Consider the following 18,283-nt stretch of genomic DNA (forward strand, 5'->3'; position numbering starts at 1 on the left):
CCATTGAAAAATGCTATTTGGGATTTACAAAGCCCAAACTGCGATTCGGTAACATGTTACCGCATCGCAGTTTGGGTTTTGCGATTCGGTATTAGGAAGGGGCGTGACAAGGGCATCCCTTCGTAATACCGAATCCAGGTGGTATGTTTGTTTTGTGACCTAAAATGCGGTCGCAAAACAATCACAGTTAGCACCAGTTTCAAACTGGGTCAAACCCATTCGCAAACAGGAAGGGGCCCCAATGGGACACCTTCCTCTTTGTGAATGGTAGCAAAAAAAAATGTTCAGAGAGAAAAGAAAACTTTTCATTTTTGATTTTGAAATGCATCTTGTTTTCCTTTAAGGAAAACGGGCTGCATTTAAACAAAAAAACTGCTTTATTTAAAAGAAGTCACAGACATGGTGGTCTGCTGTCTCCAGCAGTCCACCATCCCTGTGAGGGCGGCCATTCCCAATGGGGTCGCAAATTGTGACCTACCCCATGAATATTCATGAGGTAGGTCATTTGCAACCCCATTGGGAATCGCAAGCAGTGTTATTGACACTGTTGTACATCAGGTTTTGCGACTCGCAATTTGCGAGTCGAGAAACCGGATTTTTGTACATGTGGCTCTATGTATCAGCAGAAAGAAAACAATGATAAAACCAATCAAGATAAAGTGGGCAAGCAAAGCTAACCAAATCCACAGATAGTTCCATACATGAACTAGATAGTTAGTTTTAAGCCAGTTGAATAGCTTATGTGTTCTTGTTACTGGTTCTACAGAAGAAACTGAAGAATTCGAAAAAGACTCATCGATGTTAGCAGAATATCCAGAAGCAGTTTGTGCAAACACTGGAGCGGGTGTTGGAGAAGTAAAACTGGCAGATGTATCCCTTGGTGGTTCACAGTAAATGATTCCATCTGTTTGTGTTGAATTTGAGTAATATAGTTCAGAACTTTGAACATTTCTTGTCGTAGATGTAGTGACAGGTACTAATTAAAGTTCATCTTCTACCCTCCCCAAGCTCGGGAAGTGTCATCACTGGTGATTACATTTAGTGGCAGTACATCCTGATTGCCAGTGAGAGGGGTTTGGGAACTACCCAGGAGTCCTAGTGGTCTACTGTTCAGGACTGACCACATGGTGTAACTTGATATTGACAATTGAAACAAGGAGGTTTTCTTTAGAACCGGGCAGCGGTGGTAGTATGACAGTTCTGGTACCATACAGTCCCAGGACTGGAACCTGTGCTCGATAGCAAGTGTCAAATTCCTTGTTTACAGCAATATTTTCTCACCCTAGATCCCCAATTTTTGGAATCAAGGTGGTTGGTGTCGTTGGTGAATTCCTTGTTCCCAGGTGGCATCAAATGCAGATGAGTTTTCATCTCAAAACTGTTGTAATTCCTGCAAGGCAGTGACATATTAATTTATGTCAATTGGTGTGCCACCGCACCATAACAATCAAGATCTGGGATCGACATAGGTAGACCACACAGTGCCTCATCTGGCGTACACACTCTCAAAGACTTTATGGACAGATTATTAAGTGCTCTCTGGACTCCATGCAGGTGACTGAGCTAACTGTGACCTGTACCTAGTACTCTTGCTGTTAAGGATTGTTAGAAATGGGGTCTTTAATTGGCAGTCAGGTTACCCCTGTCCAAGCAAGGATCCTCAGTCTAGTCAGGGTAAAAGAGAATCACCCTCAGATAACCCTCGCTCACCCCCTTGGTAGTTTGGCACAAGCAGTAGGCTTAACTTCAGAGTGCTAGGTATAAAGTATTTGTACCAACACACACAGTAACATAATGAACATACTAGAAAATGACACAGCACAGGTTTAGAAAAATAGAAAACATTTATCTAAACAAAACAAGACCAAAATGACAAAAATCTCCAGAGTCACAGAAGTGGTTTAAGCAAGAAAATGCCCACTATCTAAAAGTGGCATTTTCAAACACACAATTGTAAAATCAACTTTACTAAAAGATATATTTTTAAATTGTGAGCTCAGAGACACCAAACCCTGCCTATCAGCTCCCAAATGGAATCTACACTTGTTGGACTTTTTTGCTTATGCAGGGTCATCCCCAATCTTTTTGCCTCCTGCCTCCTATTTTTCTGACCTGTTGCTGTTGGCTTTTGAACTCTGAGCACTTTACCACTGCTAACCAGTGTTAAAGTGCATATGCTCTCTGTGTAAATTGTATGGTTGATTGGTTTATCCATCATTGGCGTATTGGATTTACTACTAAGTCCCTAGTAAAGTACAGTAGAGGTGCCAGGGTCTGTAAATCAAATGCTACTAGTGGGCCTGCAGCACTGGTTGTGCCACCCACATAAGTAGCTCTGCAATCATGTCTCAGACCTGCCACTGCAGTGTCTGTGTGTGTAGTTTTAACTGTAAATTCGACTTGGCAAGTGTACCCACTTGCCAGGCCTAAACCTTCCCTTTTCTTACATGTAAGGCACCCCTAAGGTAGGCCCTAGGTAGCCCCAAGGGCAGGGTGCAGTGCAAGGTTAAGGTGGAACATATAGTAATGTGTTTTATATGTCCTGACAGTGAAATATTGCTAAATTCGATTTTCACTGTTGCAAGGCCTGTCCCTCTCATAGGTTAACATCGGGGCTACCTTTCAATCTGATTAAAGTGTAGATTCCCTTTGGGAGCGGATGGACATGTGGGGTTTGGGGTCTCTGAGCTCACAATTTAAAATAACATCTTTTAGAAAAGTTGATTTTAAGATTGTGTGTTTGAAAATGCCACTTTTAGAAAGTGGGCATTTTCTTGCTTATACCATTTCTGTGACTCTGCCTGTTTGTGTATTCCCTGTCTGGGTCAGTTTGACAGTTGGGCTGGTTGCACCTCACACTAGAGAGTAACATAAAGGGAGCTGGGGTGTAGTCTGCATTTCCTGATGAGCCATCTGTGCTGGGAGGGAGGGGAGGAGTGGTCACTTACACCTGAAAGGGCTGTTCCTGTCCTCACACAATGCCGTCTCCGACCCCCTGGTGAGTGTCTGGGGCCTGGCCTGAGAAAGACAGGATTTCACATTCAAAAGAGACTTTACTTTGAAGTAGGCCTACTTAAAAGGAGAAATTGGGTATAAGAAGGGCACCTAAAACCACAGACTTTAGAACACTTCTGGAAGTGGTCCGAAGTCGATTTCCTTGGATTTCCACCAGTTTTCCTTTCAAGGGCCCAGGGACTGGTTAGGGCACCACTTGTCAGAGCAGGAGTCTCTCCAAAGACTCCAGGTGCTGGCAGAAAGAAGTCTTTGCTGTCCCTGAGACTTCAAACAACAGGAGGCAAGCTCTAAATCAAGCCCTTGGAGATTTCTTCACAAGATGGAAGGCACACAAAGTCCAGTCTTTGCCCTCTTACTCTGGCAGAAGCAGCAACTGCAGGATATCTCCACAAAGCACAGTCATAGGCAGGGCAGCACTTCTCCTCAGCTCTTCACCTCTTCTCCATGCAGAGGTTCCTCTTGTTTCCAGAAGTGTTCTAAAGTCTGTGGTTTTAGGTGCCCTTCTTATACCCAATTTCTCCTTTTAAGTAGGCCTACTTCAAAGTAAAGTCTCTTTTGAATGTGAAATCCTGTCTTTCTCAGGCCAGGCCCCAGACACTCACCAGGGGGTCGGAGACGGCATTGTGTGAGGACAGGAACAGCCCTTTCAGGTGTAAGTGACCACTCCTCCCCTCCCTCCCAGCACAGATGGCTCATCAGGAAATGCAGACTACACCCCAGCTCCCTTTATGTTACTCTCTAGTGTGAGGTGCAACCAGCCCAACTGTCAAACTGACCCAGACAGGGAATACACAAACAGGCAGAGTCACAGAAATGGTATAAGCAAGAAAATGCCCACTTTCTAAAAGTGGCATTTTCAAACACACAATCTTAAAATCAACTTTTCTAAAAGATGTTATTTTAAATTGTGAGCTCAGAGACCCCAAACCCCACATGTCCATCCGCTCCCAAAGGGAATCTACACTTTAATCATATATGAAGGTAGCCATGTTACCCTATGAGAGGGACAGGCCTTGCAACAGTGAAAACAAATTTAGCAGTATTTCACTGTCAGGACATATAAAACACATTACTATATGTTCTACCTTAACCATTCACTGCACCCTGCCCTTGGGGCTACCTTGGGCCTACCTTAGGGGTGCCTTACATGTAAGAAAAGGGAAGGTTTAGGCCTGGCAAGTGGGTACACTTGCCAAGTCGAATTTATAGTTAAGAACTGTACACACAGACACTGAATTGGCAGGTCTGAGACATGATTACAGAGCTACTTATGTGGGTGGCACAACCAGTGCTGCAGGCCCACTAGTAGCATTTGGTTTACAGGCCCTGGGCACCTTTAGTGCACTTTTCTATGGCCTTACTAGTAAATCAAATATGCCAATCATGGATAAACCAATTAACCATACAATTTACACAGAGAGCATATGCACTTTAGCACTGGTTAGCAGTGGTAAAGTGCTCAGAGTTCAAAAGTCAACAGCAACAGGTCAGAAAAAATAGGAGGCAGGAGGCAAAAAGATTGGGGATGACTCTGCATAAGCAAAGAAAGTCTAACACGGATTGCTTTACATCTTGGTTTTCCAGCTCCACAACTGCATTTCCCTCTGGATGGTACGGAGACGAGAAATGCAGTTGAACATTGATCATCACCATGGTGTCCCTGAATGCCCTGGAGGAAAAACAGGGCCCTGGTCCAAATGGAATGCTGCAACTGCATATGTCCCAAAGAAGACTTGAAAATCTTTAATAATAGTTTGAGAGTTTGAGTGTCAGCTGATTGTTGTGGTAATACCAATAGAAATATGGAGCAAGAATCAACAGCGACTAAGATGCATTTGTATGCACCATCAAGTGTTTAGGGACCACAGTAGTCCAGGTATACACACTGTAGTGTTTTTTTGCAAATTAGGAGGGGTGTCCATGTTGGGTGTTTGACAGTGGGCTCTCTAATTTGTTGGCAGATGTCACAACAAAGGACATACTGTTTGGTCTGCTTGTATAGACCTGGCCATCAGTAACATTTTTGTAATAAAGAAATAGTAGACACCACACCTGCATGGGCAGAAGGAACCCCCTCATCTGCTGCTTTTATGAGACTAATCTTTGGTCTTGGTTGGGGATCACACGATAACCCACCCCTGGTATTGTTGAGAATGCAGCATTTTGGATGCTTAGATAGTAGGAATATTTGGTAGGATACGCCTTTGGCCTATTGCTGTTTAGTGCCTACAACTTGTTGCACCGAGCCTTAGGTGGAAATGTTCATTTAATATTGATCAAGTGTCAAAATGTTTGTAGGCATTGGGTATTCAAGTTCATATTGAAGAAATTTTGTGGTCTGGAGTTTTGGATCAAAAACATAGTCAACATCAGTGGCTGTCAGAGACATTGCCCATTGGATCCTGTGGATGTAATGCTTTTATGTTTGGAACACTGGCTTTTGTAACAGCCTTTAGGGCAGGTACTGGAGTCACAGCAATAATGTGTTTCCTCTGGGCCAGCAGTCGATCTTTTATGACAGCCATCTGAAATGCAGTAAGAATTTTTTCAGTGGGAGCGAAGCGTTGTTCAGCAGTGGAATACAAATGTGATTTGTATGCTATTGGGAGGGTATGACCTTCGTTGAATGGTACATAGGTGAATCAGATGGCACCAGCAATTATTCTGATGACTAGGTTTGCTTTGTTATCATGTGTGGTGTAAGTGTTTTCCTTCAAGCTTGTCCTGCTGCAATGCTCTAAGGTTGCCTGTATGTTCAATTGTCCAATATTTACTTGAAAAGTAGGGATGTATCGAATCATAGAGTTGTTTTATGCGTTGTTAATAATCTGGAATGTATGTTCTGCCAAAATTAAAAAGCCAACAATGATTGTAGCTTTTTGATAGTACTTGGTGGTTGTAACTAAGCGCACTTTTATTGAAAGTGGGGCGCCAGGCTCTTTCCTTTATCTGATAACTTGGATCCCGGAAACAGAACACTGAGAAAAGCATTTTTTGTTTTCTTGAAATTAAATTTGTAGCCTAATTCGACACATCCAACAACAATGCGGTCCACATGTATAGGTGTGTTCTGAGGTTGTCATCTGTAAGGTAGACATCTACATAAGAGAACACCTGAGGTCCATATTATGTAATATTGATGTTACATGTGCTTAGCACAGTCCAGGACTGTTCTTGTACCCATGTGGGAATCGGCTAAATTTTCTTTGAGAGCTGAGCACACTGAAGGTGCTTAGATCCCTGATATCAGGTGCTGGATTTTGCCAGAAAAAAATGTTGAAAATATCCAAGGTGTTTTGCATTTTTTAAGCTCTATATTGTAAATATGTGCTATGATGTTTGGATTTTGTATATAAAATGTGCATGTGTGACTGTATAAATGTCTGTAATCGAAGACTATTCTGTAAGAATGGCCCAGCTTAGCTATGGGGAGCAAAGGGTTGTTCATTGGTGATACACAGGGTTCTATTACACATTGGTACTCAAGTTGTGTGAGTATTTTTCTCACAGGTGCTTTAACCTCATGTCAAATGGGGTATTGTTATTGAAGCTGTAGTGTGGATCTAATAGGTGTCATATGGTATGGAGAGTCTTTATCCCATCCTACATGATGGCGATAGAGCGCTGGAGCTTGTGCCATTGCCCAATCTATAGCATAAACTTTTCTTAATTCTTCAGGAACAAAGACTGAGAAAGGTGACATGATGACATCTTCTCCTTGTGGGAGATTACGGATAAATTCAGATGGCCAGTCTTTTTTTGCCAAAAGTATATCATAACTCCATGTTAATCTTCCCGAAAATATTATTTAAACTGTGCGCTCTATGTCTTCCTCTATTTGTATTTTTCCTTTGTAAACACTGTAAAAAGCAATTTGTTGCTGTCACATCCAGAAGCTCTTGAGGATTTCGGCAAACTATTGTGACCACAGCTGTGCTGTCTAGCAGAGTCACTGCCCACGTCCTGTTCTTCAATGAAGTTCTCGATATTTGTGGCCTTTTTAGCTGAAATTGCTGCCTCCTTTTTCTTTTTGAATTGTGGTTTCCGGTGGGGAAGTTTCTGTTCCATTTTTATGGTTAGGATGAGCGTTGTGAATCTTTTCTCAGTTTCACATACTCGTCTTGCTGTTCTGAACACCTTCCTCTCTCACTGCCTTTATTTGGTGAGTCCTGAAAGGAGCGAGATTGACATGTATCAGTATATTGGTATCTATCAAGAGTTTCTAAAGTGTCCCTATTTCTCAAATTATAGCATTTCTCATGGGTCTCCAAGGCAGAGATTCTCCTCTTTGTTTTACACTGTCTTTATTTTGTTTTTGTTTATCCCAGCTTTTTTTTAGAATCCTCTGCTGCTTGCTTGGCAGAATCCTTATTGGATTTACCTTGTAGTTGTGGTTTACCTGGTCTGCCTGTCAGACTATCCCGACCTATACTAGTATAGGTCTTAGCAATAATCTTTGGCAGCTCATGTTCTTGATCCTGTGCAGGGACATCCCAGAGCCACTGGTGTACTACCAGTGCTACTGCCTCCCCTTTACGATTACTTAATATTATTGAGGATACTGTGGCAAAATTGCCCATTAATTGCATCCCCAAGTCTAGGGCCAGGGCAGCCCTTTAATCATCTTGAATCTGTTTTAACACTTTCGGAAGATTCACAAGTGTTGCTGTACCATGTGCAATAGTTTAGAGTGCACTACACCCCAAGTGGCGCAGTTGTCCACTGATGGATCTATCCCAAATAGCAAGCACATTATGAGAATCCTATGTTATTCTTGGGGTCCCATATTGGGAAACACTGCCTCCAAAGCGCTTATTGTTGTACTAAACAAAACGGAATTTCTTCACGTTTGGTGGGTACTTTACCTATAATTGAATGGGCAGTAGCAGGATTAATGCCCGCTGTAGCCACATGTGGTTGCATTGGAGCAGCCTTTGCTGGGGTGATATTTAGAGACCACATTATAAATTGTATTAGGTGTCTATATGTTGCTACTAAATTAGTGTTCAATTGGCTTTCTTCTGCTACCGCCATTGTACCAGCATTAAGGTGTGGGGAATAGGTATGCAATTCTGGCCATGTAGGACTGTCTTTACTCAAAGGACCTAATCTAACATTCTGTGGAATGTGTGGTAGGGCAACATCAAGCCAATGTTGGTGTCTTGATAAGACAGTAGTATTTCTACATATGCTTATGGTCTATATTGTGTGGGTACATTTGCTGGAGTATAGTGGTGAAATGTGTGTGTTTTCCCATCTGTGCTGGAAAGGTGACCCCAGGATAGAATATTTCAGTTCTGTATGCTGTGTGAACCTCAACAAAAAATTTAACTTCTCCTCCCTCATCTGTGAGGCCATTATTTCTTAAATGTGTTGTGAGAAGGAGTCTCATGTTTGCTACAAGTGTGACCCGTTGAGGGTCCGCCATATTTAAGACAGTATTGTTCAGAGACAGAAATACCAATTTGGGAAATCCTTTTAAAAGTTCAAGCTTGAACAACCTACAGTGTCAAATAGTGCTACCTACCTAGCTGAGGAGGATATTCCCTACTACTATGGACATATATAACACATGTATAAGGTAATTAGGGCAGCTTTAGCATGTAATGAGACAGAGATACTTGGGAGTTCTGTAAAGGTAGTGCCTAACCAACGTTTGTGGTGCCATGTAGTAGTTTTCTTGTTGTAGGAACAACACTGCTGTATTTTGGATGGCTGCACCACTGCATGTGGGGGACTGAGTCTGATCCCACACCATTTGATAGCTGTTGGCCTACCCATTTTCGGCTACTAGCAGCACCTCCCCAGTACCAAAAAGTAAAGGTGATTTGTGGTAGCCTATCGCAAGATACTCTAAGACTCCTCAGAGAAGAAGTGGTGGAACACATCTTACTCCTTTCTCTCAGTTATACATCTCATACATGCAAAGGCAAACAGAAGCAACTGCATTCTATGTAAAAAGGTATGAACTGGGATTATCAGGATATTGACACAGAACACTATTTATGTGGTGACTAGACAAGTGAAACAGAGGAAAAGCCCTACCATACTATCACAATAGTGCATCTGAAATCCCTATCTGGACTACTAGGATTCTACATGAGAGCAATAGTAGTGTCAATCCTAATCTGCCTGTCTAGTCCCTGGAAGGAAACCCAATCCCCATACCTGTGCTATTGGCAGAGAAGAGGTCTGTTGGTCTGCTGGGAGTCCTCCCACCTGGATGAAGAGAACACGCAGAGTTTCAGCGGAAACCGCAATAGCAACGTGCAGCATAAGTCTGCTGGCTGGTTGGAATGCCCCCTCTTCTAATGTGGTGGGGCAGCGTGCTATTTTATACTAAAACATATGTTGTTATAAGAACTGCCATGATGTGACAACACATATTTTTCTTTGTAGAGAAGACACTGTACTCTTCGGACCGGCAAAACCCGGTAAACTATTAAGTGCAGCCTTGGGTTGAGCACATGATGAAAATGTTGTGTGAAGAAATGAATAAGAAATTCTGCATGAGAGGGCAACTGATAAAAATAATAAGTATCGCCACTAAAATTAATCTTTGCTAAAATAATAAGAATAACATGACATGTAACTAGGTGAGAATGCACAGGCCTCAGACTCAGAATTAAAATAAATGTGCCCATATAAATGCTAAAATAACCTGACAACAATTCTGCAGCTTTCAACTGTAACTGTGTGACAATACCAGAATGATTCATGCATGGAATAGGTAATTCTACTCAAACTGTCATTCCTTGTCAGTTGGAGCTGCTGGAGGAAGTAAGAAGCAACAAAATGCTCATATGTTCTTTACATCCACTCAGGCCCAAAAAAGGATTTTCTAACATCGTTAGTTGGGGTAACGTAGGCATTGCCATTTAAATCACTGCTGGTCATCCTTTCAGGTGCCCTCATCTTTAGCTGTGTTACCCTAACTTGGGCATGCGCTACTATCCTACAATTATGACCAGCAACTAACCACTAATAAAGTAATGAGTAAACAACTGTATAACAACATTCATACTTATTTGAGTACTTCTGAAATGTGCCTGATACAATGAATGCTGGGCATAGTAATTTTACTCATAAAAATGTCTTATGATCTCCTGAAATAAAATACCACATGTAGAAAAACAGGCTTTTTGCAGGTCTCCCTCACACACTTTTTGTTTTGCCCGAGTTGGAATACTAGCTGCTGGTTTAGGACTCTGAAAGTGCACTTGAGCTTGCTAGCCAGGCTCCAGTGCCAGTGCTCTCTACCTAAATTGATCTATCTGTATTGGCATTCCCAGTTGGCAAGTACTTTAACCCCCTTATAACTTCCCAGTTTATGGTACCATTGGTACCCAGAGCTTGGGTGTTAAGTGGTCACCAGGGCCTGGAGCACTGTTGTGAGACCCTGAGTGACCCAAGTAAACTACTGAATGAACAACAGTCCATAAGATAACATAGGTTGGCACCCGGGCAAACCTGTGTTTGCCATTTCCATTATGTGATTGCCAAAATGGATCATGTTTGGTATCAAACAATGTGCCTTCTCACCCCTGACATGAATCTTGTGTTCGAGGCACTGTGGCATGGACCCACAGAGCAACCTTAGAGGTTGCCCACTATATTGCCCCAGTTTTCCTGCTACTACCAAGACAGGATTCTGCCCCCCCACCAGAAGAAGTGTGAACACTCCCAGGAGTCAGGTCAGTTGCCTGGATGGGAAGAAGGTCACATTTTGTTCTCTCCCATGAAGGCTAGCAAGGTTGAACATCAAGGCAGTGAGCTTCAAAGGGCACACGACCTCTGATATGAAAGCAGGCTGTCCCCCAGTGGAGGACACAGGCGTCCTCCTGCCCCAGGTACGTTTGCACTTTGGCAGGCAAGAAAATTAGTTAGTCAGGAGGCGTACACCACCAGAAGGCTAGCCACACCTCTATGGCAGGCAGCCTGGCCTGTACAGCCGAGGAAGACTTCTGCCATATTGAAAAGTGGCATAATAGAGGGTTCTGGGTGGAAAAGTTACCACAACCCCTTGGATGTGGTCCCCTCAGGGGCAGATTAGCCACTGGGGCTAGTAGCCCAATGGCTACTTGCACCCACACCCCTAAAATCCCAGTCTAGAACCTCAGATCTGCAACAACTTGTGAAGATAGGACAGGAAGAGGCCTGCATCAGTGACAACTTGAACCTGAACCAACAATAGGTGTGATACCTGAAACCTGTCGCAACCTTCCTGGAACTGCTCAATGGTGGCTTGTCCTGAACCAAAGATGACTTCCCCCAGCAAGAGAGAAGCCTTTGCAAGTCAAAGGCAAGACCAAGCACCCTTGAACTGGTGGCACCAGTCCCCTGTCTACTGCACGTGATAAGCACCTCCTGGAACCAAAGAAGCACTAGGTATCAGGCTCTCCGAGGGATCATCCAAAGACAAGTCCCCTGCCAAGTTACAGCCAGCTACCATTTTCCATTGGACCTCGAGAAGGAGAGATAGGCTCTCCTCCACCTTAGCACTGACAAGGCTGGTTGGTGTCCAGTCCAGTCATCACCACCTTTACTCAACACTGCAACTTGAAGGCATACCATAACACCTTCATCTGATGTCTCCTCGGGCTCCGTTGTTGAGTTTTTGCATCTGCTTCTTCACCTGCACAATCAGAGTGGTAATACCAAAAACCGTAGCTCTCGTTCAGCACCAAGGACAGCCAAGCACACCTCTGCACCCAAGACTCCCAATCAAGGAGGAGTTGCTCTGCCTCGTGAATCCTGATCCAGGGGTCCACACAAGCTTAATCCCCAGTGGGCTCCCACTAACTCGACCTTCAAGTGACGGAGTGTCATAAATACCATTTTTCAGCACCCCTGGGTCCTGCGTTCAACACCAAGGACAATCAGGATACTTTTGCACTCGGACCCCATGAGCCAGGTAAAATTGGTCTGATTGTCATAGCTTGGTCCAGGGACCCGCACAACCTTAACCACAAGTGGATTCCTCTAAACTCACTCCGCAGGTGACCTAGTGTCAGCAGTGATTTTCTCCATTGACCGCAATGGTAAAAGTTTGACACCTTCAATCGCATTGCATTGTTTTTCCTTTGAAAATCCATAACTCTGGTTAAACGTACCTGATTTACTTTGTTTTGGTGCCTAAAGTTCTGTCACTTACTGATTATCCATGTTGGTACTCTGAAATGCTTAACGCACTACCAGGGCTGAATGAAGGATTTATAATTGTGAATCCAAAGGACCATCCTTGGGGTATTGTGAGAGTATTACCTAGTGAAGCCTAACTAGCATCACTGCATAATACCCCACTTTCCTACACCATGACTATCTAATATCGATCTGTTATTAAATTTATGTCTACTCACTCTTAATATCAAGCTTATTTCAAGAACACTATTGGTAATCTGGATTGTAAACGTTTATCCAGAAAAATAATAGGTTTGTATACATATTAGAGCAACTACATTGATCAAGATTCCTGTGGTCAAAGAGGTGAAAAATAGTTACAATCTCTGATTGTTTGAGTGTCACATCAGAAGCTGATTTGCGTGAGTGTATCTCTCAAACTCTTGAGTCACATTGAAACTGACAATTAGTGTTTCCCCGCGGTTATATTATCTCCACATCTGTGAAACTGGTTTGTTAGCAATTCCTGTACTGATGTCATGTGATAAGCAAATTGCATAAAAACGAGTATAGGAAACACTGTGGATACACTTTAACTGAAACATTGAAACATGAGCAGCAGACGGGGAGGGAGGGGATACACGTCAATTACGCTGCAACCTCAGTCACAACAGCACCCTTTCAAATCGTTTGCGATACCATACTGTCAACACCAATGAGCTCAAAATGACTAACAAAAATCACCTGTGCTTATGGGCTGAGGGTAAGGACGTAGTTGATGTGAATTCCATTACATTTGGTCTCTATTGAACTTTGTTTAGTTATCCTTCTTGCTTCCCCCTTTAAAATGTATTTGTTTTAGAGTCACCATGTTCTGTTGCATGTAAAGGACCGTGAGTTTGAGATATTAGTGCTCAAACAATAAATGATCCCAGTAAAGTGCTCAGCTCCTCCTTAGATTAAATGTTTGTGTTGTTAGAGACTGAGTGAGACCCTCTAGAAGTAACTCCTTCTACCGGACCCAGTGGTGGCTAAATATTCTTAGAGAATTTGTCGATTACACTTAACACTTCCACGTATTTTATGATGAGTATTGAAACAGGTGTCCTCATGCTCTGCATAACATGATATCAAGATACAAGACGGTTGAATATCTTGAATAAAAAAATCAAAGAAAAACAACATTTCAACCAATCAAGGATGACGCCATTTATTCATGCGAACTACGCCTATATGGCTATCTCAGAGTTCTACAACATGGAATAAATTTCTTTGATATTATTTTATCCTCGTTAGCAACCTCACATCGATTCACAGCACTGAACATCAGCCTGCCACAATTATAGAACTCCTTGCGACAAAACCTGCAAAAGACATCCTAACACATAAGTGTAAGTCTGCTTTGGTGCTTTACAAGTACACCTCTCAAATGCATAAAAATGAATGTATCTTTTGGTGCTGAAAGTAATTTCCGTAAAAGGTAATTTTTGAAGGACATCGTTTTCCCACAACATCTTGCACTGGGCTCAGATGCAATGAGCGATTTATCTTTCAATCTGCCTCCGTCTTATAATAGAAAACAACACTAAAAATAACTCACATGAAAGGCGTTTTTTTCAATCGAGCTGATGGAGGTGAATTGCTTGTATAGTCTGAAGGCAATTGGAAAGACATATGTCTCCTCATGCTCTGTTTAACAAAACCAAAAACACTTCTGCAAGCAATCAACCATTTCCTAATGGGCGCCTTATTTTTCCTATTTCTTCCTTCCCAGAAAGTGTAGCACCAGCTTTAGCCTCACAGGACGCATCTATCTATATCAGTGCGCTCTGCTAAGAGAGCGCTTCTGTCAGAAACACATAGCTTCTCAAGCGATGGCGGCAAACAGCAAAGCAACATGCATCAGATGATACGCATACTGATGAGAACACAGTTGCTGCTGATAAATACAAAGCAATTACTTGCAAAAGTGTAAACGTGTTTGAGTGTTCTACTGTTAGAAGTCTAAGCTTAATACAAAACTGTATTCCGGCCATCAAACCACTATGGCAAACAAAAACTAGTCTGCTGCATTATGTTGCTTTGAAGGCTCCTTCCGTTCCGTCGACGCTGCAATGACCGGGGCAGTCGTGCTGTGCAGACTTGCTTACTGTAAGACTGCTTATGCTGAAGCCGCAAAGAAAGAGATCAGGGCTACAGGGTCTATAAAACCAGGCTGCCAGACTCTGTGTTAAAACGAGGCAATGACGATAAGGAGAAGTATGAAAATGAAGTTTTATTCAGGAACAACAACCCAACGAGGACACGGCTGCTACACGGCTGCCCACCGATCCAACCGACAAGCAATTCCACTTCGTCAGTGCCTGGAACATCGGCATCAACCAGGCTCCAGAATGTGAGTCTTGATGTCACCGAGGTTCCAGGCCTAGCGCATGCATGCTAGGAAGTAAAAGCATTAAACATTACAACACATCCCCCTCCCACACAATAATATCCAAATAACAAAAGAATGTAGCAAAAGAGTCAAGTGGTATAGTCTTTCATCCAGAGTGGTTTAGAACGTAACCTGGATGAAACCTTAGAGCGTGGTGACCCGACAAGCAATTCCACTTCGTCAGTGCCTGGAACATCGGCATCAACCAGGCTCCAGAATGTGAGTCTTGATGTCACCGAGGTTCCAGGCCTAGCACATGCATGTTAGGAAGTAAAAGCATTAAACATTACAACACATCCCCCTCCCACACAATAATATCCAAATAACAAAAGAATGTAGCAAAAGAGTCAAGTGGTATAGTCTTTCATCCAGAGTGGTTTAGAACGTAACCTGGATGAAACCTTAGAGCGTGGTGACCCGACAAGCAATTCCACTTCGTCAGTGCCTGGAACATTGGCATCAACCAGGCTCCAGAATGTGAGTCTTGATGTCACCGAGGTTCCAGGCCTAGTGCATGCATGCTAGGAAGTAAAAGCATTAAACATTACAACACTCTGCTTCAACCGAAACAAGCACAGACAATGCCAGTAAGTTTTGCTTGTGTGTAAGAGTAAGGAGTGGTTTGGTAATACAGTAGTGACAAACGTCACTGCTAAAGCTATAGGTGCCTATTACTCCTAAATGAGACAAACCTGCAGCTTGACCTGTGGCTTTTGGCATCACAACATTCATATTAGTGGGTTACAATTTGATACAAAATATTGAGTAATTTAGCCATGCGTCATTTAGCATAACAAGGCCGCACCAGGCTGCGTTGACAATCATTCATAAAGTGCATGTGCATGTTTTGTTTAGATGTACAAGCTTTCCATTTGCATATGTCTATCTCTTCTTCAGAAATGCAACAAAAATATCTCCTCACCCACAGACTTTGTGTATAAAATCTTTAATCTGTTCTGCTCTCTGGTAGGAAGGGGGAAGCATGTCTTACTGTAACAAAGTCAAGGTCACTTATCCAAGCTCTGCTGGTAGTTGAATAGACCATTGTATTCCTGTGTTTTATAATACATAATTTTATTTCCTTAAATAGTTATGTACAGCTTTAACCAATAAGTGCTTTAGAAAGTAAATCTTTCAGTGGTGGTGTATCAGCTAATACATTTATTGTCATGAATTTAAAATTTCTAATCTAGCACTCCTACTTAATGTCATGCCATGAAATATGTGTGCCTACTGTTCCTGAAACATTATAAAAGACATGCTTTTGGGGAACAGCCAACTTTTTGTACATTACGCTTTCCGCTCATTTCACTTTTAGCTACACAACATCAAGCAGTGATCATTTGTGCTTTTATCTGGAGGCAGAACGTGTGCCTGTCCACTGCAAATTCAGTTGATTTTTTAACTACTACTTCTGTTTCTGTAATGACACATTTTTATCCATAGCAATGCAGTAGTCCGAGTTGTTTTTAATAAGTGCCTCCGCCAATTCTAACTGCTATAAATAACAGGTGCTACAATTGCCCAATTTAGTGGTAGTCAATCTAGTGACTTCAAAATTAAGAGTTCGTTTTTAGAGGCATACAAACTCTAGAGACACAGGGGCATATTTACAAGCCCCTTGTGCCTCCTTGCGCCACATTAGAGTCATTTTTTTTGTTGCTAATGTGGAGTTAAGGAGCCATTTTGGTTGTGCCATGTTTATAAAATGGTGAAATGTGGGCATTGCACCACTTTTAACCCCTTTGCCTACATTATGCCTGATCCCGTTGAAAAGCCCAGTAAAATGGTGCAGTGAAATTTACAAGATCTAACTGCACCATTTTATGCCTAATTTGTAATGGCTGCCTTAGATAGGCGTTAAAGTGATGCTCCCATTGTATTCAATGGGCCTCCCCTGACTTTGGTGGATTAGCGCCATAATTTTTACCGGTAATCCACCAAAGCGCCACAATAGCATCAACATTTTTGACGCTATTGGCATAATGTGAGCCATGGCGCGCCATATTGTAAATACAACGTACACATGATGTTGTTAGGGGTGCACAATAGGGTGCAAGAAAAGTGGCGCATCATCTATGATGCACCACTTTCTTGTAATTATGTCCCACAGATTACTGCAATGTCTGCAGCGTGAGCGTGACGAAGCTTCCACATGCCTGATTCAGGCCTTGGAACCGCAGAACATTTCCCCTTCTCAAGAAGAGAAGTGGTGGTGCTGATAGAAAGGCTGTAATGAAATTCAGCTCAGGCAGGAAGTTTATTTCCTGTTTGTCTTTCATCACACAGGCGGTCATTGATGAAAGTGCAGCCAAGATATCTCTCGGCACTGAACTGCTCTTCAAATGGTGCTCTCCTGTGTTGAGAGTTTAATGCCTGCTGCTTTGAATCACTGAGATGCTGTTCTCCCCACTGCATACGTGACACACAGAATGCTAGTGTGCAAGGTGTTATTTCAGTAGTGATAGAAAGTACTTATTTTTCTCACATCCCAAGCTCAGATACACCAGTGGGTGTGGTAATATGCACAACCAGCCTGCGAGAGGCTGGTAGTGCAACGAGGACAATTTGATGTCACCAGGAGTGCAATGCGAGGAGCAGAAGGACAGACGTGGGAGAAAAGGAAAACATATGCATTATGGAATGCTTAATGATAAAGAAAAAAGTAGCTTCAGAGGGCAGGCACCGGAAGTCTACATTATAGCCAATCGAAAGCCAGGGTAAAGAGCTGTGCTACGGGGGAAAAACAGAATAGAGAGGAAACCCACATAAAAGCAGAAGACTGAGACTGACAAGAATGACATCTAATCATGATTAAGGGCTCACTTAGTGGAAGGCTTCATTCAGTGGAGCACAGTAAACAAGGCTGTCTGCAACAGACAACTGGGGCTGCCTGTATCAAGACTGCAAAAATGGCCTCATATCACAGTCGCACACAAATACCTCCATGGCCCTGCATTGGCTAACAAAAAAAGTTTCAAACTTCCCTGTACTGTATTCAAGGCTTGAGATGGTTGGAGTTCAAAATATAAAAAGCATGTAGGGCCTGATGTAAGAAGTCCAGGTGGTGTATTTTAAACATTGAGTGTTTTGCTGCCTGTGCATTATTTTACAATTCAGTTGTACTACATCTGTTTGTGCATTGCTGTTGCCCACTTATCACCAATTTGTAGCAAAGACACTATAACATCTTCAGTTCTACAGTTCTGTATTGATAGCAACAATCCCGGACTTCTGGCATGACCGTCTTCATTAAAACCTTCCCTACAACTACCTTCAGTGCCCACATAGATCTCTGAACCCATATTTTCTTATCAAGAACACTAACATAGCTACTATTATAGAGGAACAAACTTTAACTTACTTTCATCAATTATCTTATAAAACTTTTAATAGGTTTCAGTTTTTAAAATAGTTTCAGGAATTTAGTAGGTAAATAACACTATTAAATCACTGGACATTAAAATAAGTCTATAGTTCAAATCGGATCAATCAATGTGAAATGCTATTAAGAAAATGTCAGTACCACGTAAAAGTTTGCCTGAGGTAGGTACTTTAAAAACTATTAGAACATTGGAATGTTGGGAGCTCCATTGAAAACAATGGAATGCTGCAGGCTTCTGTTGGCCGTAGAAGCCAAGAGGTCCAACATGCCAATATTTTAATTCATAGTTATTGCTGTGAACAAAGGCCTCATGGCTCCGCAAGACCTTT

The 18,283-nt window shown here is 42.4% G+C and overlaps 1 protein-coding gene across 3 annotated transcripts in view; it reads right to left on the reverse strand.

The window, feature by feature from the left end:
* The window catches only part of GABRB1 (gamma-aminobutyric acid type A receptor subunit beta1), a 1,685,242-nt gene that overhangs the window by 988,362 nt on the left and 678,597 nt on the right, over positions 1–18,283 (reverse strand). The gene's annotated exons all lie outside the window — the stretch shown is intronic.

This window comes from Pleurodeles waltl, chromosome 1_2 (genome assembly GCF_031143425.1).
Source record: "Pleurodeles waltl isolate 20211129_DDA chromosome 1_2, aPleWal1.hap1.20221129, whole genome shotgun sequence".
Lineage (NCBI taxonomy): Eukaryota > Metazoa > Chordata > Amphibia > Caudata > Salamandridae > Pleurodeles > Pleurodeles waltl.